Source organism: Notechis scutatus, chromosome 4 (assembly GCF_049901735.1).
Source record: "Notechis scutatus isolate UNSWTSFEM ecotype Mainland chromosome 4, rNotScu1.2, whole genome shotgun sequence".
Taxonomy (NCBI): Eukaryota; Metazoa; Chordata; class Lepidosauria; order Squamata; family Elapidae; genus Notechis; species Notechis scutatus.
In genome coordinates this window covers 158,809,359-158,831,834 of record NC_142012.1, presented here as the reverse complement: position 1 = coordinate 158,831,834, position 22,476 = coordinate 158,809,359, and the positions used below count along the sequence as shown (strand labels likewise).

At 43.3% G+C, this 22,476-nt stretch overlaps 1 long non-coding RNA gene across 2 annotated transcripts in view; it reads right to left on the bottom strand.

Moving 5' to 3' along the window:
* The window catches only part of LOC148130976 (uncharacterized), a 224,504-nt gene that overhangs the window by 138,057 nt on the left and 63,971 nt on the right, over positions 1 to 22,476 (bottom strand). The window lies entirely within an intron of this gene.

The window sequence follows — 22,476 nt, the reverse complement described above, 5'->3', positions numbered from 1 at the left end:
AATCCAAATGGCTGTTTTTCTGTGTGTGTGTGTGTGCGGGTGTGTGCGTCCCCGCGCGCGCGCGCGCGTGTGTATTGTAAGAATGGACCCACAACAAAAAAGTCAATTCTCTGTCCCTTTTTCTCCTTCCTCCCCCCGCTCCGCTTTTTTTTTCCCATGAAGGAGAATAAGAATAAAAGCCTTATATTATTTTATTTTTTTTGCAGTGGTTATTCAAAGATAATTTAATGCCATTGTTTCTGCTACAGATGGTTCTTTTTAATACAATAACAGTGCGCTTTGTGCGAGCCACACACAATACAAATCGAAAAGCGTTTTCCTGAATAACCATTTTGTTCTCATTTGTATAGGGCCGACAAAAGGCGCCGTGAAGTAATGGGGATTCTGTTTGTTGAAGCCACAGAATAGAAGCTTGATAAAGATTTAGGTTGCCCCCACCTCTCTTCCCTCACCCGCCCCAAAGGAGGAGGAACACCGCCGGGGAAAAATAAAGAAAAGCCGCCAGTAGCCTCGCTGTTCTTCTCTCCCGACCAGACCGACTTCCTGTTGTTATTATGGTTGTTATTCCCACCACTAATAACATCATCATCAGATTTTCCCCTCCTTTAAAAAACAGGAGGGGGAAGGGAGGATTTCACCTCCAGGCTCAATCGGTCCAAACATCTGCTTCTTTCAATGCCTTGGGGTTTTTGGGGGCGCGTCCCATTCGTCTCTCTTTCCCTCCCCTTGCAAGAATTAGAACAGGAGGGGAAGGGGAAAAAAAACTCCCTGGAAACGCTGAGCAAAAAAAATAAAAAAAGCGGGAAAGCTGCACACGTGTACATTTCTGGGACTTGTGAACCCGCCAGATTCCAGAGATCATGGCATGCTTGGCCGCGTGGGTAGGTCTCTAGATTGCCAAACTGCTCTTCTCGGGCTGGGTTCCAAGCAAGTTTGTTTTCCTCCCACCAGGGCTTTTCTGCCCCAAACCGCCCCCGCCCACCTTAAATTTGCTTGAAGCTTCAGAGATCTATAGCCCAGAGGTCAGGTATCCCATCCCGCCCCCAAGCCCAGCGGAAGAGGAGATCGAGGGAAATCTCTCTAAGTCTCCAAGACTTCTGAGCTTCCAGATCCCACGTTTCTAGACCCGGTACTGTCCCGTGCGGAACTCCTTCGGGACCCCAAAGTCGTGCTAAAAAGCTGGTTCGGGCCTCCTTCAAGTTACCTGGCACAACCCTCGAATGCCCGAGCCCTGATTTAACCAAACCCCCATGGCGAACTCGAGGCCAAACCAACCGCTTTATCTGTCGCAACGACTCGTGTGAACGAGCTCATTCCCATAATAAGCGGAGTGATGGGCTCCCGGACGGTTCTTAACCATAGTTTACGGTTTCAAGCACATTGTGCGCAAAAACAGCTCCCGCGTTTTGGGAGGGAATTGACGCAGGATTAGTTACATTCTTTTGCAGGATTTAGGTCTGCTTCATTTCGGTCTCGCAAGAAGGAAAGCTCGGATAGTCTTCAACTGGGACTGGCACCGCTCCTTCAGATGAATTCAGTTTGAATTCGTTTTCGCCTTCTCTCCCCCAAAGGTCAAGGTTGTGATACGGTTCTGGCTTTACTGTTGTGGTTATCTCGGGGTGTGTGTGTGGAGGGGGGAAGAGAGAGAGAGAGATGACGAAAGGAGAAGAGAGAGAAGAGAAGAGAGAAAAGAGAGGAGAGAAAGAGAAAAGAGAGGAGAGAGAAAAAAAGAGAAGAGGGAAAAGATGAAGAGAGAGAAGACGAGTGGAGAGAGAAAAAAGAAGAGAAGAAAGAAAAGAGAGGAGAAGAAAAGAGAAAGAGGAGGAGAGAGAGAAAGGGAAAAGAGAGAAAGAAGAAGAGAGAAGAAGAGAGAAGAGAGAAAAGAAAGAAGAGGAGACAAAAGAGAGAAGGGGAGAAGAGAAAAGAGGAGAGAAGAAGAGAGAAGAAGAGAGAGGGAGGCTTGTGCTCTATCCTGAATCCATCAGGAACAGTCACTCAGGCAGAAAAAGGTCCTAATTTTCGACGGGGCAGCAGGGGAGCCCTTTTCCGGCTTGCTTTCGCTTCCCCTACCCAGACCTTTTGAGGCAACCGAGTTTACGAGCGACCTCGGCTCCGGGAAGGAGGCGCGGAGGAGAGCTCAAGACCAGAACTCGCCGCGGGGCTGGTGCTCCGCTAGCCGCCGGGTTTGTCTTCTCACCCCCCACCCCCAGCCCTCCAGGAAGGAAGGACGGGCGTCCCTTATTCTCCTCTCGCAACCTCTGTAACCCGATCCTAAGGGCGGCCTAGCGCCCCAGCCCGCTGTTTGCCCCACTTCGACGAGCTTGCGTCCCATCCGACCTACCCCACTCCAGTGAATGTTCTCCCCTTCCTTGCTTTCCAAACTCACCGACCGGTTTTAAAGGAAAGAAGGATTTATATCCCACTACCACCGGCACTACCACCATCATTATTATCATTATTATCATTATCATCATTAATTATTATTATTATTATTATTATTATTATTATTATTATTATTATTATTATTATTATTATTATTATTATTATTATTATTATTATTATTATTATTATTATTATTATTATTTATCATCATCATCATTAAAAAATAATAAACCCCTCGCCCCATTTTCTCCTCCCGTGAGGTGGCTTGGACTGAGAAAGAACTGGACCGAAAATTACCCAGCTGACTAGAACTCACCATCTCCTGGTGCTTGGCCTTAAGTCACCCAGTTGGCTTTCATGTCTAAAGCGGGATTAGAACTCACGCCAGTTTCTAGCCTGGTCCCTTAAACACTCTAGACTAAACTTCCAAGCTTGCCCAAGCCAGGTTCTGCCGGCCCGGCCCAGAGATTTCCGCCCCCCCCCCGCCCAATACTTGGTTCGTTTGGCCCCATCCTTTCCCGTGGCTATTTCATAAGAATCAGTGGGATAGCAATAGCACTTAGATTTATATACCGCTTCATAGTGCTTTGACAGCTCTTTCTAAGCGGTTTACAGAGTCAGCATATTTGTCCCCAAACAATCTGGGATACCGGAAGAGAGAGAAAGAGCACAAGTACAGAAGCTCGCGGGGAAAGGGGGGGGAAAGAAATGGGGGGGAGGTGGCTTGTCTGTCCCCAGACCGTTGCTTGGAGTTCGACCCACTGGCTGTTTTGGGACCGGGGTACTAAGACAGCCGTTTTCGCTGCCCTTTAAAATGAACAGGGCGAGCTGCCAAGTTCAGGCAGGTCTAAGGCAATGGTTGGGTGGAGGGAAAATGCACAAGAAACATTACCTTTTAAAGTGCGCTATATATTTAAGTATACAGCATTTTCGTTACCCTTTTAGGTGCTATATAGTGTATATGTGTGTGAGTGATCCCTTTTAAGTGGTGTGTGTGTGTGAGAGAGAGAGGGGGGGGAGGGAGAGGGGGAGAGAGTGATCTCTTTTAAGTGCACTATATATTTAAGCACTAAATATATATATTTACATTACCCTTTTAAGTGAAGTGTGTGTGTGTGTGTGTGAGAGAGAGAGATCTTTTAAGTGCACTATATATTTAAGTAAATAGAATTTTGAGGGGAGGGAGCGCAAACGGCGAAAGTTTGATGCCCTGAGGCCAGGTGGCAACTATTCCACTCTCCTCCTTCCACACGCACGGGGCCTGTTTTTAACAGGCGTCTCCCCCTCCACTCCCAGTTGGCCCACTCGCTCCTTCTACAGATTTCCCGCCTGAGTTCTTGAGTTCGGGCCGCTCGGCGAAACAGAGGAAAAACGGCACGAGGGAGCCGCGTTAGAAATCCTTTCTTAGCATCTCCCGCGGTAGAAAAATGTGTGTCCCCGATACTGTGAAATCGGCGCCGTCGCGCTTGGAAAGACGCGGAAACCCACCCACCCCCTCCACGAAACTTAAACACCCGTGGAGAGAAATGTGTTCAAGCGTTACATTTGAGGCTCTGTCCTGGCAGTTAGGCTGGCTTCGAAGTGATGCGGGTGGTGGAAGGAGGAATCCGGAGTCACGCCAGATCTTGCAGTGGTGGGTTGGGTTGGGTTGGGGGAGTCAATCCCGCTACAGAGGATCAGGAGGTTAGGACTGGAGCTTTCCACGTCCTGAACGGGAGCCAAGGAAGCGCTGTCCAAGAATAAGTTAAGCCCAAAGTACTCCCTTCGCTCCCCTTTTCACCCATCTCTTTTTCTGGACAGGCGTCTCTGGAGAAGAAGTTTGCACCGCCAAGTTTGCACCGTCCTTCAAAGGCATTTCCTTCCTTCAGTGTGGGTGTCGTAAAACAGGGAGTATGGCCGTTAAGCGTGTTCATTTGGGGCCCTACGTTTTACATTCGTTCCAGTTAAAATGTTCGGCCGCAGGAACCTCTTCTGATTGCTAAGTTAGACATGCGATTGCAGATCAAATAACGTCCGCCAATAAGTTTGGATCGGCTTGAATTCCCAAGCCAGCGAAGGTCTGTGCTGAACTCCAGAAACGCGCGAGAAAATAATTCCCCCGCGAAATGAAGCCGCCAGCCTCCTCCGACTCGAAAGCGGTCCAAAGGCGTTGCAGTGGATTTGTTCGGTCAACAACCTTCGGGGTGATACGCGGTTGTTACTGAGACACACACACACACACACGGTTTGAAGAGGGGGCGTCGTCCGGCGCGGGAGCACAAGGCGGGAGGACTGAGCCCACCACTTGAAGCCTGCACGTCTGAACAGCGCGGGACAAACGGGGTTGTTCTCTCCCCTAGCCACCTGACCTCGCCGCTAGGTTGGAATTCGCCGATCGATTTACAGACCGGCGGAGTAGTTCTGGATCGCTTGCCCCCTCCCCCCGATGTTGAAAAATCTCTAACTTCGGAAAGGCGCAGGGCCTTTCCGCGCCGACTGGAAAATCCTCACATTGTAGGGGAGATGGGCGGCATAACAAGATAGATAGGTAGGTAGGTAAGTAGGTGGGTAGGTAGGTAGATGGATAGGCAGGCAGGCAGGCAGGCAGGTAGGTAGGTAGATAGATAGGTAGGTGGGTAGATTTGATATATCTATCGATCGATCGATCGATCGATCGATCGATAGATAGATAGATAGATAGATAGATAGATAGATAGATAGATAGATAGATAGATAGATAGATATAGATTTGATTGATAGAATTATAGATATAGATAGATATTGATAGAGATAGAGATAGATTTGATTGAAAAATTGTTAGATATAGATAGCTAGATAGATTTGATATAGAGATAGATGAATTTGATTGATAGATTGATAGATATAGATCGCTAGATAGATTTGTTATAGATAGCTAGATAGCAAGCTACATACGGTAGATATTTAGATAGATATTTAGATAGATATTTAGATAGATAGATAAAACCTAACAGCAGCCACAACAGCTGCACCGCTATACCACACCTTGTCTTCAACACCCGCAACCCGCCCCTCTCCACTTATTTTCCGAATTGCTCTTCTTCGGTAGCCCCCCTCCCCCTTCCTCACCCCCTCCTGTAGTGGCCCATCTCAATCCGCCGCTCAATTCAGAAACCCAATGGAAACGTTCCTTGTAGTTCCGGCCAGCGGACCTTTCTCACGCTAAACCAAGCGAAGAGCAAAGTTCAAGCTTAAAGGTGCCCAAATGGTTGCTTGGGGTGAGGGACGGCGGGTGGGTGGGAGCGGGTGGGGGGGCTGATGGAGATAGCCGCTCCCGGAGGAGAAAGGCCCCTTATCAGGGGATTCCATCCCTGGCCTCAAGGGCCCGTCGGTTGCCCCCTCCCCGACATTCCTGCCCGGCGCAGGAATCCCCGAAGATTCAGAGGAGACCCCTCCACACACACACAAGAGGAGGCCGTTTTACACACACACACAGAGACACAAGAGAGGGAGGAGGTTTCACACACACACACACACACACACACACACGAGGGAGGTGATTTTACACACACACACACACGAGAGGGAGGAGGTTTTACACACACACACACACACACACACGAGAGGAGGCGATTTTACACACACACACACACACACACACACACACACGAGAGGGAGGAGGTTTTACACACACACACATGAGAGGGAGGTAGTTTTACACACACACACACACACACACACGAGAGGAGGCGATTTTACACACACACACACACACACACACACACACGAGAGGGAGGAGGTTTTACACACACACACATGAGAGGGAGGTAGTTTTACACACACACACACACGAGAGGGAGGAGGTTTTACACACACACACACACACACACACATGAGAGGGAGGCGGTTTTACAGACACACACACACACACACAGGCCGGGGCTTCGGCGCGTCCTGACAGTTGCGCTTCCACACACACCGGCCGAGAATTTAGAAGGCAAAAGTACCGGGGCTGGGGAGGCCGATTGGAGCCTCTTGAAAAAAAAATCTGCCATCCTTCCAGCTTTTAGCGGGCCCAAGGCATGAAAAGCGGGTTCCTTTTAAGCAGGCGCCCGTGGGACACCGTTCCCTCCTCGCATTGCCCACGCAGCGGAGCGCAAGGACGCGGGTGGCAGGCCAGGGACGCGTTTCGCCCGCGCGGATCGAACGGGGAAGGCGGGGGGGGGGGGATGGGGGAAAAGACAGAACGAGGATACAGCCGGGAGGATCAACCCCCAAGGCCCCCAATCCACCGGAAACCTCCTCTGCGGGGATTCCCCCGGGTTACGAAAGTGGCATCTAAAGCAAGAAGGTCCTTTCTCCTCCAGCTTGCAAATCGTCCTCCCTCCGCGTCCAAAAGAATTTGCTTTCCTTCTCGGGACAAATCCTCTAGGAACGTTGCTTTCCCAGGAACTCCGGTTCGGAGCCAGAATGTGGGACAGGCCAATTTTCCCCGTAGGAATAATGTAAAACTCGAAAGTCTGTGGCCATTTTTGAATTTTTATTTTTTGTCATGGCACAAATCTAAGCTTCTACCTATCAAAGCTCCTTGTGCTTTGCACGAGCAGGAAACCCGGTCAACTAACTAACTAACTAACTAATTAACTAATGTACTCAGTCACTCACTCACTCGTAATATATCGAGATTCTCAATCATCCAGGTCATGGTTGTCCCAAAAGGTCTTTCCTTCCTCACCCCCAAGATGGTGCTTTTTCCAAAAGGCAGCTGGACTTTCTTGTTCTTTAATAATGTTTCGCTTCCCCTCCAAGAAGCTTCTTCAGTTCTAGAAGAAAACCCCCCAAAGTCCAGTTGCTTTGTGGAAAAATCCCCTCTGGGACAAAGCCATAATTGCTTTTTTCAAATGCCTTCTGTCCCATCTTAACAGCATCTTCAAATCAGAAGTCTCCCCCAAGCAGACCTATTTATGCCACACCCGGATTAGTAGAATGCCAGAGTAAAAACAAGAAGCATTAGTAAGCCAACTGAACCTCTTGGCCAAATGTAGGCTTTACTATGTAAAGTGGCTACTCCAAGCCATCTTTGGATGTTTAATCTCTTCCCACAAAAAGGCCACGTGCCTCTACTAAAGCTTCGCTCTGTGCCTACAATCTGGGATAATAACAGGAAGAGCCTTCCTTACAAGGCAGTTGTAGGACTCGATTAGTGACAAATTGGAACCCTTTAACACAGTGTTTCTCACACCAGGGGTCTTCAAACTTGACAGCTTTAACACTTGTGGACTTCAACTCCCAGAACTCCTCCTCCAGGCATGTTAGCTCAGGAATTCTGGGAGTTTGAAGTCCACAAGTCTTAAACTTGCCAACCTCTTTAACACATTCTTTGGCTCAGTATTTGTAAACAGCAATGGATCATGCCCAATATTTCCTAGTTGAACCACAGACAACTACAATGATCTAATACATATTGATTTTACAGAAGACAATGTTGAAAAAGCACTACGCAATCTAAAATCATCTCTATCTATTGGACTGGATGGAATATGTGCCTACTTCTTTAAAAAGGTATCCACTGTCATAGCCGAACCTCTAAGCATAATCTTTGAAACATCTTTCAGGACCAGCTCCTTGCCTAACTTATGGTCACAAGCCACGGTCATCCCCATCTTCAAAAAGGGAGACCCCAGCCTAGTTGAAAATTACAGATCAATCGCTTTATGCTGTGTCACCTGTAAAGTTATGGAATCAATTATTAACCAATCCATCATCCTCCACTTAGAGACAAACAACCTACTCTCTAATAAACAATTTGGTTTCAGAAAAAAACTACCCTGCAATCTGCAACTCTTACATTGCAAAAACATATGGACTACACAACTTCATCAGGGCAAAGCAATAGACGCAATCTACATAGACTTCTGTAAAGCCTTTGATTCAGTGGTACACGACAAACTGCTCCTAAAACTAAAATCTTATGGTATCTCTGGACAACTGAATAACTGGATAGAAGCATTCCTGGCAAACAGACAACAAATGGTCAAAATTGGGAGCGTCCTATCAAATTCTGTACCTGTCAATAGTGGTGTCCCCCAAGGCAGTGTTCTAGGACCAACTCTCTTCATACTCTACATAAATGACCTCTGTGATCATATTAAGAGCAACTGTGTTCTCTTCACTGATGATGTAAAGCTATTCAACACCACAGACAATACTGCTACCCTTCAAAAAGACCTCCACTATGTATCAGAATGGTCAAACAAATGGCAACTTCAAATCTCAACAAATAAATGCTCTGTCCTACATGTTGGCAAAAAAAAATCAGAAAATAAAATACAGGCTGAATAGTCAAGACCTTGTTGATTATCCAAACTTTGTCAAGGATCTTGGAGTACTCGTCTCAATGATCTAAGTGCTAGAGCCCACTGCAACTACATAGCCAAAAAGGCAATAAGAGTTGTTAACCTAATTTTACATAGCTTTTTCTCTGGTAATATTACACTACTAACTAGAGCATACTAAACATTTGCTAGACCAATACTCGAATACAGCTCATCAGTCTGGAACCCACATTACGAATCTGATATTAACATAGTTGAGAAAGTCCAGAAATATTTCACAAGAAGAGTTCTCCACTCCTCTACTCATTGCAGAATACCTTATGCCACCAGCCTCAAAATTCTAGACCTAGAAAACCTAGAACTACGCCGCCTTCGGTCTGATCTAAGTATAGCTTATAAAATCATACATTGCAATGTCCTATCTTTCAATGAATACTTCAGCTTCAACCATAACAACACTAGAGCAAACAATAGATACAAACCCAAGGTTAATCGCACCAAACTTGATTGCAGGAAATACAACTTCATCAACAGAATGGTCTATGTCTGGAATACTCAACTTGACTCTGTTGTTTCTTCCCCAAACCCCAAAACTTTAACCTTAGACTGTCTACTATTGACCTCACCCCTTTCCCAAGAGGTCTGTAGGGGGCATGCATAAGCGCAGCAATCATGCCTACCGTCCCTGTCCTATTGTTTCTTTTATTTTATTGTTTTATTTTTCTTATAAGTATCCATGTATTCATAACTATGTTTTTACTTATACCTATTATCTTGTAAGCAATTGACAAACCAAATAAAATAAAAAATAAATAAAAGTCTTAAACTTGCCAAGTTTGAAGGCCCTTGCTTTACTGCGTTTTGTATTATGTCATGAACCAGTTTGTCCAATTTGCCAAATTTCAACTTCACTGGGGTCATGGGTGGATTGCTGTGTCCAGAATATTGGACATATTCTGCAAGTCCAGCTGTTTGAGGTACCTTGGTTCAAAAATAGTTGCCTTAGGATGCACTGTTTCACCCACTTAAAGATTCTGACGATGAGAATTTTGCTACAATATAGATTTGTAATTTAATGCCAAACTCCCTCTCCCCTGTCCTCCCAGTACATTAGTTTCTCATCCTGCTTGTGTAATTATCCAGACCACATCTTAATCAAGAAGTAGCTTCCAAAATCAAAACTGGCAATTTCTATCGCAGCATCCACTGTACATTTATATCGTTTACAAGCTTCAAGACGTTAATGTAATAATGGAGGATTTCTACTATTTTCTTCCTGATAGACACTTAAGGGGGTCAATCACATGTCTCCATGCCTAATTTTCACTTATTCTGTATGATTTATTATTTTGAGTTTTCCTTAAGACCCCTGCCACCTGTGCCTATTCTAAACCACAAGGAAAGTGTAAGTCATAAAGTAAATCTGTTTTCTGCTTTTTGCCCCAGACATGAAAGAGTTAAAGCTTTAACTAAAGTAGAAACCATTGAAATAACTTTTCCTTTATTACCGCCTGGAGTTCAGGGAATGAAATGTGATCAAAAACTAGGTTCACACACAACCAAAAAGATGACGGAACAGAATTATATTTGTCCCAGGAACAATTCCTGGTTCAAAAAAAAAGGGGAAGTTTGCAAGCCTTACCCTGACATCTGAGAACTCTCTTAGGGAGAAAACAGCTCTCATAATTTGCTTGTCACCGGTTGCTATAGTGTCAAAAATACCCTGAGAGAAATCCCCACACCCCGCAGGAGACTAGAGAAGGGGAGGTAGAATTTGCTCTATATCAACTCTTTTACAACAGGCAACTGGACTTTCTTGTTTTGCTTTGAAGACATTTCGCTTCTCATCCAAGAAGCTTCTTCCGCTCTGTTTGTGTTCCGTTCCCTCTTTCAAAACCTCAATAGTAAAATTAAACTTTCTTCTTCTTTTGTTCAGGAGCTGGAGCTGTGCTTCCTGCAGGACATTTTCTGCCCTGGCTGTGTGTCCCTTCCCTGTTGAACCCAGGTGCAGGCTGTTGGGGATGAGTCTGTGTTGTCTGCATCCCAGACTGAAGCGTGAATGGTTCCTGTCTGCAGTCTGCAATTTTTCTGGAAATCTGTTCATATTCCTGTATCATTCGAAGGGCGTTCATCCCAAAGTGCGTAGCTAAATCTCTATGGAGATTCTCAGGCATCCAGATTCATGACTTTAAAACACTTTGTTGTCACTTTGAACGTAGACTAATCTGCGTACATTAAAATGAAATTTTGTTGCATACAGCTCTCAAAGGGTCTCCATCTCCAATATACACTACACAAACACGACAAAACAAATAACAGAGGTGGTCTTCAGCCAGTTCTGACAGGTTCTGGAGAACCGGTAGCAGAAATTTTGAGTAGTTCGGAGAACCGGTAAATACCACCTCTGACTGGCTCTGCCCCCATCTATTCTCTGCCTCCCAGCTGATCGGATGGGTCTGCTTTTGTTGCCCTACACAGGAGAACGGAACTGGAAAGCAGGTTAGTGGGGTGGGGAGGGAATGGGATTTTGTAGTATCCTTCCCTTGCCACGCCTACCAGGCCACACCACACCCACCAAGCCATGCCCACAGAACTGTTAATAAAAGAAAAATTGAATACCACCACTGACAAATAAGTGAATAAATACAAAATTATGCATATACCCTCATCCTGAAGAAGCTTCTTGGATGAGAAACGAAACATCTTCCGAAGGAAAAAAACAAACAAGAAAGCCCAGTTGCCTCTTGAAAAAAACACTTTTGGGACAACCATGACCTGGATGTTTGAGAATCTCCATAGACAACTCCTTTACACCTTCCTGTCTCCTTCCCAAATTAATCCAATTAATAATTCAGCCAGTTACAGCACAACCTTAAATCTAATGGCCATGAACTGTAGGGGACATCTTTTGCAAAAGAGCCACTGAAAGAAAGGAACAAGAAGGGGAATTTGAGAATTGTCCACAGATTTTTAAAACAACAACAACCTGAAATCTATTCTTGATTTAAATGGATAACAAAACAAGATGATGCTTTTGAAATTTCAATTATCTCTCACTGTAACATAGGAACAAGAAAGTCTGCAGAAATCAGTGAAATGAAATGAAACAAAATGAAATGAGACTAACGCAACCTCTAAATCCTTGGGGAAGATAAAACTCTTGGACAATATAGTGACAACGGAATGTAAAATTATGACCAACTGTTGGTCTGCAAGACAAAGTTATTTGCAAATTCCTTTAAATCCAAAAGATTGTATTTTTTTTGTTCTAACAACAAAAACTGGTTCTTTATAGTAAGGCCTTTGTAAGTCTCTGTATAAAATTCCTGCTGTTGTACTGCTTAGAGTATTTACTCAAAAAAATGTGTTTTGCTTCGGTACTAAATTCCATTGTTAAATGGGATTACTCTCTGACAACAAAGAAAGTTTGACTATTTGTGTATATTTGCTGAAAAATACAGTCCAACAGGACTTTCTACTATAATTATGTCCTACATACCACAAAAGGGAAATCTAACATATGACAGGGAATAACAAAAGAATAAAAAGGCATATAGAAAAAAAGGCTCAACCTTTCTGGCTTGCTTACAAGTTTTATCAGCAGCAAAGGAGCTGCTTGAGGATACCAATTTGTGATGCATTTTTACTTTTTTAAATTTTATTGTAGAAAATTGCAGAGTTTTAATAAGGATCGAAAAGGGAATACTTTTTTTATCCTTATTACTACTTATTATTCTTGCCAAGATGGCACTGCTTTTTTATATTATTCTCTGTGATTCACTTCGGACTTCATATTCAAAAGACCAACTGCTAAGCATCAAACAATGTTTCTCTGTTAAAGTACTGTGTCAGCATTCCAGAAAGCCTCAACTCCAATAAATAACTCTGAGACAGACATGTTCTCAAAGTTTCCTTTTATTAGAGTAGTAAACTGGCACATCTGGGAAATCCTGAATCTGAAAGTTCCAGGTTTCTCTTCAATAAGTAAAAAAATTACAAATCCACCCCCTGCATCCATCATTCCATCACATGCCCCAATCACCATCCATCTCAACTTGAGACATTCCCTCAACCACTGTGCTGTCCAGACAGTTTAGAGTTAATGGGATTGGGGATAGTTAGTTAGGAATTAAGAGCTGTCCCCTTAAGGGAATGCATCATGTTAAATGTACTTAAGGTATCCTGGGAAATGTAGTTCATATCATGTGGCCACATCTGTAACCCTGATTGGTCACTGAATTGACCGTTGGTGGGTTGGGGCAGATTTCTTCTCTCTTGCCTGAACACACAGCCTCGTGTTAGCAGCTCTACCCTCTGCTTCTACGATATGGGATGAATGGGAAGAGATAACCATCTGTTTACCTATAAAGACAGATATGCAAAGGATTGGACATTAAGAAGAATCTCATCATAACTGTGAGTTAATGAGGATGCCTGATGAACCAATAAAAAAGACTTTGTATGGATGCTTTGTGGAGTTTATCTATCTGCTTTGCACAAGACAGAATAAACTCTCCTCAGCCAGGTGCAGGAATAACATGACCTTGACTTTAAAGAAGAATGCTATTAGGTCTAACCACATACGCTCCACGAAATTCCTCCCTCCCATTTTCCCAGGCTCAAGAATGTGGCAGCGTGGCAGCTTCTGGTGCTAATATGGCTTCCAAAGCTGACATACTGAAGTTTGCAGATATTACAACAGTGATTGGTCTCATTCGAGACAATGACGAATCTTCATACAGACCAGTGGTGGTATTCTACCGGTTCGGCCCAGTTCTGCCAAGACGGTAGCGCCGATGAGCAGCAGAGACCAAACCGGTTCTCTTCGCCACTCTGCTGTTGGGCTCACCCGCCCACCCAGGCTCCCATATTCTCTTTTATCTGCTGAATTTGAAGCGCAGCGGCTGAAGAATAGTGCTGCGCGGCAGCTGCTGAAGTGACCGGGATCATGCAGGCTTGCAGAATGTGAGTTAGAATGCCATTGCGCCTGCGCAAACACCTCTGCGCCGGTGCAAAGTGCACATTTGGTGCATGCACGCAAAGCGCGCCCACCAAGCCACATCCACCGAACCGGTGGCAAAAATATTTGAATCCCACCACTGATGCAGACGGGAGGTTGTACAACTTGCCTTGTGGTGCAACCGGAACAATCTTGAACTTAACGGACTCAAAACCCTAAAAACCGTATTGTGTTTATTTAATTTCCTACTATGATTTATGTTGATTGCTTATTTACTATCCTATGACTATCACTAAGTGTTGTATCTTACAATTCATGATGAATGTATTTATGATGACTGCGATCATGATTTATCATTCACTTAACAACCAGGGTGCTAAACTAGAGTGAGGAGCTGGAAAAACACTTCAGAAGCCAGTACGGTTAGTCCTCGACTTACAACAGTTCATATAGTTACTGTTCAAAGATACAGCGGCACTGAAAAATGTGACTTATGACCGTTTTTCACAGTTATAACCTTTGCCAAACCCCCATGGTCACGTGATCAAAATTCAGATGCTTGTGGCAACTGGTTCATCTTTATGATGGTTGCCGTGTCCCAGGGTGTCACGTGATCCCCTTTTGCAACCTTCTGAGAAGCAAAGTCATTGGGGAAGCCAGTTTCACTTAACAACTGGGTTACTAACTTATCAACTGTAATAGTGAACTTAACAACAGCAGCAACAAAAAGTTATAAAATGGGTGAAAGCTCACCTAACAAATGTCTGACTTAGGGACAGAAATGTTGGGCTTGCTAGCAGTCATATGTAGAAGGTGAGTTGACTTCTTGATGATCTACTGAACTATTTGTGAACCAAACAGCCATAAAGCAAGAACCCTAATTACCCTTAAGTCAAGGGTTTGCTTACAAAGATTCTTATTTGGTGTGTGTGTGTGTGTGTGTGAGAGAGAGAGAGAGAGAGAGAGACAGACAGACAGAGACACACAGTGAGAAAAGCAGAGAGAAAGACAGAGAGAGAAAGACAGAGAAAGAGGGAGAGAAAGAGGGAGAAAAAGAGAGACAGAGACAGGCAAAAAGACAGAGAGAGAGAGAGACAAAGAAAGAGTAAGAAAGACACACACACAGAGAGAGAGACAAAGACAGAGAAAGAGGGAGAGAAAGAGAAAGAGAGAGAGAGAGAAAGAGAGAGAGAGAAAGAAATAAAGAGAGAGACAGGCAAAGAGACAGAGAGAGAGACAAAGAAAGGGAGAGTAAGAGGGAGGGGGAGAGACACAAACACAGAGAAAGACAAAGAAAGAGGAAGAGGAAGAGGGAGAGAAAGAGACAGAAAGAAAGAGAGAGAGAAAGAGAGAGAGAGAGACAGACAGGCAAAGAGAGAGAGAGAAAGAAAGAGGGAGAAAAAGAGAGAGAGACACACACAGAGAGACACAGACAGAGAAAGAGGGAGAGAGAGAGAGAGAAGAAAGAAAGAGAGAGAAAGAGAGAGAGACAGACAGGCAAAGAGAAAGACAGACACAGAGAGAGAGAGAGAGAGAAAGAAAGGGAGAGAAAGACACACACACAGAAAGACAGAGAAAGAGGGAGAGAAAGAGACAGAAAGAAAGAGAGAGAGAGAAAAAGAGAGAGAGAGATAGGCAAAGAGAGAGAGAGAAAGAAAGAGGGAGAAAAAAAGAGAGAGAGACACACACAGAGAGACACAGACAGAGAAAGAGGGAGAGAGAGAGAGAGAAAGAAAGAAAGAGAGAGAAAGAAAGAGAGACAGACAGGCAAAGAGACAGACAGACACACAGAGAGAGAGACAAAGAAAGGGAGAAAGACACACACACAGAAAGACAGAGAAAGAGGGAGAGAAAGAAAGAGAGAGAGAGAGAGACAGAGAAAGAGGGAGAGAAATAGAGAAAGACAGAGACACACAGAGACACACAGAGACACACAGACACAGACACACACACACACACACACACACACACAGATAGACCAAGGAGCAGACCTGAACTAGCAATTCCTCAAGCCGAAAAGAAGGGGACAGAGAGAACCTGTGACCTTTGACTGTGGCTAGATTCTACCTGAGCCTGGCCTTCCTTTGTATATTCAACATCATCAAGCTACAACAGGAATGCACAGAGGTTGTTCTCATGCCTGAGTGAGTGTGTTCCCTTTTGTGATTTGATACAGTTGCCTGCTCTCCTCCTCCTGATTTCATTACTGCTGACAGCAATGATAATCTGCTCTAAAGTCAACATACCCTATAGAGGCCCAGAATATCCCGAGCGAACAGAACACTTGCAGAATTCGGAGGAACATTTGCTATTTTTGTTAAAAAATGCTGGGTTAATTTTCTCTCTTAGCAATGAAGCCCACTCACACCAATGTGTTCATATCCATTTTTAAAAAATATCAGTTGGGCAGCTGAAAAAGAAATAAAATTTTAAAAAGTCAGAAGGAGCAGCCGTAGAAAAATGTAACCTAGCCGTTTTCCTCCCAATTGTCATAAACTTATATTCACACAGCCCATTTATAACCAAATCAGGTAAAAAAATTCAATATATTTGCATGCTATGCTGAGTTTTCCACAGTGGTAACCTTGCTTAGATATCTCTTGCGTGTCTTTGGGTTGCATGAACCAAGAAAATATGCACCACAAATGCACATGGGAACATAACCCTAGATGAAAAACATAAAAGTCGTAATGAACCAAATGATAATCTTTCAACAGGAAACTAGAGAAAAGGTCTCTAGATAGCAATTTCCTTCTGATAATAACAGGCTTCCAGCATCAAACTGACTGCAGGAATCCCAGTACGGTCTCAATAATAAGATTCAGTCTGACTCAGATTTTGACTAAAGTCCAGGCAGTATCTTCCTTAACCTCATCACTCTTCAAGTGTGGGTGATGTCTTCCACACACATTAAACCAAATTTTTATTGTCAGTGCACAACATGTGTACAATGAAATTGAAATTCTGATTGTGTTGTAGTTAGCCGGCAGCTGGGTGCAGATGGCTGAGAAGAGCGAGGACTCAGATGAGGAGCCAGGACCATTAGGGAGTGAACTGCTGCCTTCAGAGATTGTGGAGGGTTGGCAGAAGCGATGAGGAGGATCCCGAGGAGCCTGTGCCAAGTGCGCGTGCGCGGAGGGCTGCTCGCAGGAAAGAGCAGCTGTAGCAGTGTGGGCGACTCAGGAGTAAGGCTGCAAGATAATGGCCCCTCCTTCAAGAAGATAAAAGCCAGCTGTGAATCGGATGTTCTTTGCAGGAAGCAAAGATGTTTTAAAACTTGAGCCTCATGGACATTGCAGTATCTTAGTTGGTATTTGAAGGCTCTTGTGTTGTAAAATATTTCTAGGTAACCTTATCTGTTATTCTTGGCAGCCTCGCACAGTTTTGGTGAGGCTCGTGCTTATCAAAGTTAATTAGTTTGCAGCAGCCTTTAACCAGGGTTATGTAAGAATCATTAAAAGGTTTCGGTTCCCTTTGGTTCATGTTTGTTTTATTGGAAAAGGGTTTGGGTCAGAACAGATTGGCGGTTGGATTGGCCTCCCGGAATACTGCTCATCAGTTGTTCCAGGCTCCAGGGCTCACTGCTGCTCATTGCTACCATCGCCGCAAATGCCTATTGCTGCCACTGTGTGCCCCATTTTCGGCCTCCATGCACCCCAATTTTTACTCCAAGCATCCTATTTTCAGCCCGTTCCAGGTGGCGGGGATCAGCAGCGATAGGCAGTGGCGATCGGTGGCAGCAGTGGCAATCCCTGACGTCTGGAATGGCCCGAAAACGGGACGTGCAGAAGCCAAAAATGGTGCACTCAGAGGCCAAAAATTGGGTGTGCGGAGGCAGCGATGGATGGCAGCAGTGATGGACAGTGGTTATCCCCACAGGCTGGAACAGCTTATTGGCTGTTGGATTTCAACCGCCAATCAGCTGCTCGTGCTAAATCAGGCTGTGCTGAAGCTGACCAGGCTGTTTGCTGCTTGCTGCAAGGAGGCAAAAATTGCTGGAAGGCAGAGGCAGATTTTTTTTTTCCTATTTTCCTTCCCAAAAGCTAGGTGCATCTTATGGTCTGAAGCGTCTTATAGTGCAAAAAATACAGTAGCTCAGATTCTCAGGAGGGCGAGAATGCATTCCAGACAGGCAAAAGGCAACTCAGTTCAGATAGTTTGGGTAAAAGAAAGAAAGACGACAGCTCCTCCCTAATAGTTCTTAGAGTGCTTTATAGAAGTGGTACTTAGCATTATTTTGGCAAGATTCTGTCTATAGGTGAGGAGTGTTAGGAATGTAAGTCACCTAACAGCTATTTGGGTTGGAAATATATAAACCAGGATAGACATTTTAATACTGTATCTTTAAGAGAATCCTAAAACTGTAATTGGGTGTGGTTTCTCAAACGCCCATAAGATGGAGCCAGAAACCTGGGTTGTTTAGTCTTAGTCTCAGAAGAAGTCTCAGTGAGTCTCTGTTTCCTTCTGTTGGAGAGTTTTGCCGTTCCTCCTAATTGACTGTTATTCTTGGATTTGATGTAAGTCTGATACTGAAATGTTTTTTGATACTGGACTTTGTTATTGGATTATCCCTGGACTGAAAACTGACTGACTTACCTGTGAATGACTTTGGACTGCTTATTTTGAACTTTGCTTAAACCTTTATTGAAAGTAAAAAACCTACATTTACTGTACAGTGTATCCGTGTGCTGTGTGTGTATTATTCAAACACTTCTCTCACTACGTATCCCTGTATGCACTCATTCTCCTAACGGGAAATTACCTCAACAAGGAGCTACCGAGAAATCTGCTTGGAAGAATCACAATGTGTTTTTCTTGGTTTTTGGAGCCTGACACTTCCTGGTAGATGGACAATTATATATGTTTGTTTCAATAAATAAACAAGCAAGCTAAAATCTGGTTTGTAAGCTTGGGATTTAGTAAGTGTCAACTCTCCCAAAGTAGACCAAACTTGGAAATCAAAAACATGCAACCTATAATACTTTTATTGTAGGGTTATACTAACAGAATCTTGGAAGTTTAAAAGAGTTTGTCCCAAAGGTGCTTTCTGAAGAGTCAGTTGGACTTTCTGATTTTTCTGTGAAGATGTTTCGCTTCTCATTCAGGAAGCCTCTTCAGCTCTGAAGAAGCTTCTTGGATGAGAAGCGAAGCATCTTCAAAGAAAAACCAGAAAGTCCAGTTGCCTCTTCAAAAAGCACCTTTGAGACAACCATGACCTGGATGACTGAGAGTCTCCATAGACATTTTGAAAGAGCTTGCTGCTTCTCTTTATCTTCATGAGAACTAATGATGGTCATGTCTGAGATGCATTCTCAAATTACATTTCTGCACTGAACTAAGATTTCTTTTATCTGACTGTTGTCTTGGTTGTGGCTCTTTCTCCTGTTCCTCAAGGCCATTTTACGTACGCTCCAGAGATATATTTTAAGTTTAATTCAACCTGATGAACACGAATGGCAGCAATACAATTGAAGAAAATCATGTCCTACAAAAGAATGGAGCATCTGCGGCCCAAATACAATCTGCCAGCATCTCATTTAAGGCCCTGAGAGTTTCCTCAAACTATCAGAATAAATGTGACTAAAAATTACACACTTGGTTGTTATTACAGGTTTTGAGACTCTCATTGCTGTCTTTAGGACTCTGAAAGTTAAGAAAATGTGTATTTTAAACCTTTTGGGGCTTTAAAGCATGAATTTGGTCATTTAAAAATCCTTCAAATCCCACTTCAAACAAGGACAAATAAATTGGATGGTGAATATATACAATGTCATGTCAGCATTCCAGCTAACCAACTCCAAACCAATAAACTCAGAGACCAACATTTCCTCAAAGTTTCATTTTATTAGAGTTGTCATATGGGCACATCTGGGAAAACCTTAATTTGAGAATTCCGGGTTTTCCCTTCCCAAAAGAGAAATCAAAGATCCATCCCCTGCCTCCATCAGTCCATCACATGGCCCAATCAAATCGCTGTCCCAACTGGAGACATCCCTCCAATCACTCCCCTCCAAGTGCAGGGAAACTTGTCCTTGACTCTCCGAGAAAGAATTTTGTTGTGTCTAAACTTCTACCTCACTATGAAATCCTCTCTCCCAAATTCCCAAGGACTGAATGTGGCAGTCTCAAAGCTTCCAAGTAAAAAATGACTTCCAAGGCTGATATGTCACTAATCAAGTTCTCTGGCTAAACAGAAACAGGAAATGTGATCCAATCTCTGGACAAGATTTCCCATCCCAACTTCAACATATTCTTTCTAAGGAAATAGGTTTGTTCAGGGGCCTTTATGGCTATGAAAGTTGGACCACAAGGAAGGCTGAGCGCCAAAGAATTGAGGCCTTTGAACTCTGGTGCTGGAGAAGACTCCTGCAAGTCCCTTGGACTGCAAGGTGATCAAACTGGTCAGTCCTAGAGGAGATCAACCCTGGCTGCTCTTTAGAAGGCCAGATCCTGAAGATGAAACTCAAAGACTTTGGCCACTTAATCAGAAGGAAGGACTCACTGAAGAAGAACCTAATGCTGGGAACGATTGAGGGCAAAAGAAGAAGGGGATGGAAGAGAATGAGGTGGCTGGATGGAGTCACTGATGCAGTTGGCATGAGCTTAAATGGACACCAGAAGGTGGTAGAGGACAAGAAGGCCTGGAGGAACATTGTCCATGGGGTCACAATGGGTCGGACAAGACTTCACAACTAACAACAACAACAAGGGGCCTTCTCCAAACTTATGTAATTTATATTTCCAAATTGATGCAGCTATAACTTAGCGTATGATCTTTTTCAACCTTTGAGTAACACAACCTTCTCTCCAAATTGTATTTTCTTCTACAATCTAGACTGTCAAGTCTGGGCGTCAGCCCTGGAGTCTTCCTTTTAAGGCGATCATGTTATTTAACAGGCAGGACTGATAAGATTATGAAATAATTTTGTCATTTTTAAAAAAGATGCGAGTTAATAAATTTACTGTCTTCCATGGATGAAAACTACATATTTGCAAGCACATGTCCATAAAATACTGTTCGTGTTGTAAATACTGGTAAAAGGTATCTATCAGGGATGCCTTTCTGATTAAAAGGATGCCATCTATCAAAATTGAAGCCTGTTGCAGGTATAAAAGAAGTGGTCATGCACAAACTGTGCTAGCACCTGTCTTTTGGGGTTGCAAGAAATAATTATATTATAGAAAGCCAAAGGGGAAAAAAGAACAACTGTTCCAAGGATTCGGGAAAAGCTTCTTATGATATGAAATGGAATTTTTCAGTGCTTTTTCTTTTTTTCTACAGTTAGTAGCGAATTTGCAGAATGGAGTCATGTATCAGTATCTGCATAATTTATACAGGCAGTGTAGATCGGTGCCTAATTTAATGTTGATTTGGGCAATATAAATTACATGTATATACATACTCGAGAGTGACTCACTACAATTTTAACCGTTAATAGCTTTCAGTTGTCTAGCAATCCTTTTTAGATACCCTCCGATGAAAGACAGCACTGAAGAGGAAATGTTCTCTACCACAAATTTTCCTCGGCTTTGCTGTTAATTTATTTCAATTACTTCTTCCATCAAACCAAATCCACCCCCCTTATCCTCTCCACCCTGCCTGGTACTCCAGTCTCATCTTCACGCTCATTTTAAGACGACCCTCCTTTGTTGATTTCAAGCACTCTTGCAAAATAAAAAAAAATATGCACTAGATTTGGGGCGAAGAGGGCTTGGAGACTATTTGTTCAAGTTCCTTGAAAAGTGACAGTGGCAAATTCAGGAGTCCTTGAATTCCAATCATTCCTGGCCACCCAGAAGACGTCTATAATTGATTTCCCGATCTTTCTTTCTCTCTCTCTCTCTCTCTCTTTTTTTCAATGGCAGAAGAATTGGAATTCTTTGGTAAGGGAAGAATTACATCAGTCGCTTTGCTCAGATTCTGCGAATCGGCGAATAGTCCATTTTATAATGCATGTGAAACGTATACAAACCCAGACCAAATATAGAACAGACCTACCGATAGGGACAATTATTCAAATGCTATGATAGCCATCGCAATTAAAAGCTCAGGTACTGTAGAGTTTTAAATTCCTATCTCAATTAAATGAAACATACAGCCAACAGGGCATAATAGATTTTCTATCTTTCTGCTGCCAATGTACCAACGGAAACCGGTTACTCTTGTCAGTGGCTTGTTTATTGGCTTATCTGAATTAAAATAAAGCTTTGTCTCTGCTGACTGCACAACGTTATCTAGAGGGACCGTAATCCTGCTAGCAAATCCTATATCTTCCAGAACTGGCTGTTTTGTTTGGGATTATTGAAAGCTTAGCTCATAACAAAGAGAAATAAGGCATCTCTCTCATCCTCGTAATTAAGTGTGGGGAGTAATTTAGAAACAAACCCTGCAAAGAAACCAACCCAGTTTGGAGCCCTGTTTCTTAACAGGACGAAGAAGAAGAAAAACCCCACTCAAATGCTGAGTACACCAAACGTCATGTTTAAACCATTAAAACTTCTGTACAACAGGAACGCAGATACTTTCCCTCCCTAATTGATCTCTTAGTTTCTTTTCTTTTTTTTTAATCGAAAGATAAATTAGAAAACTCTTGTTGGACCACAGGAGTCATCATTTCACTTCTTTTTTTTTTTTTTTTAAAAAAAGATCTATTATTATGAAGGCAGGAAGCAATAATAAAAAAATGTATTTAATGAGCCAACTTATATTGTTATTCCATCCTATGCAAATATAAAAGTCAAAGCATTTGCTCAAAATATTTTAGAAGGTGGTTTTAACTATTTCCAGTTTTTTCAGTGCTTTCTATTTTTTTTAAATGCCCTCCTGGCTTTTTTTTTTTT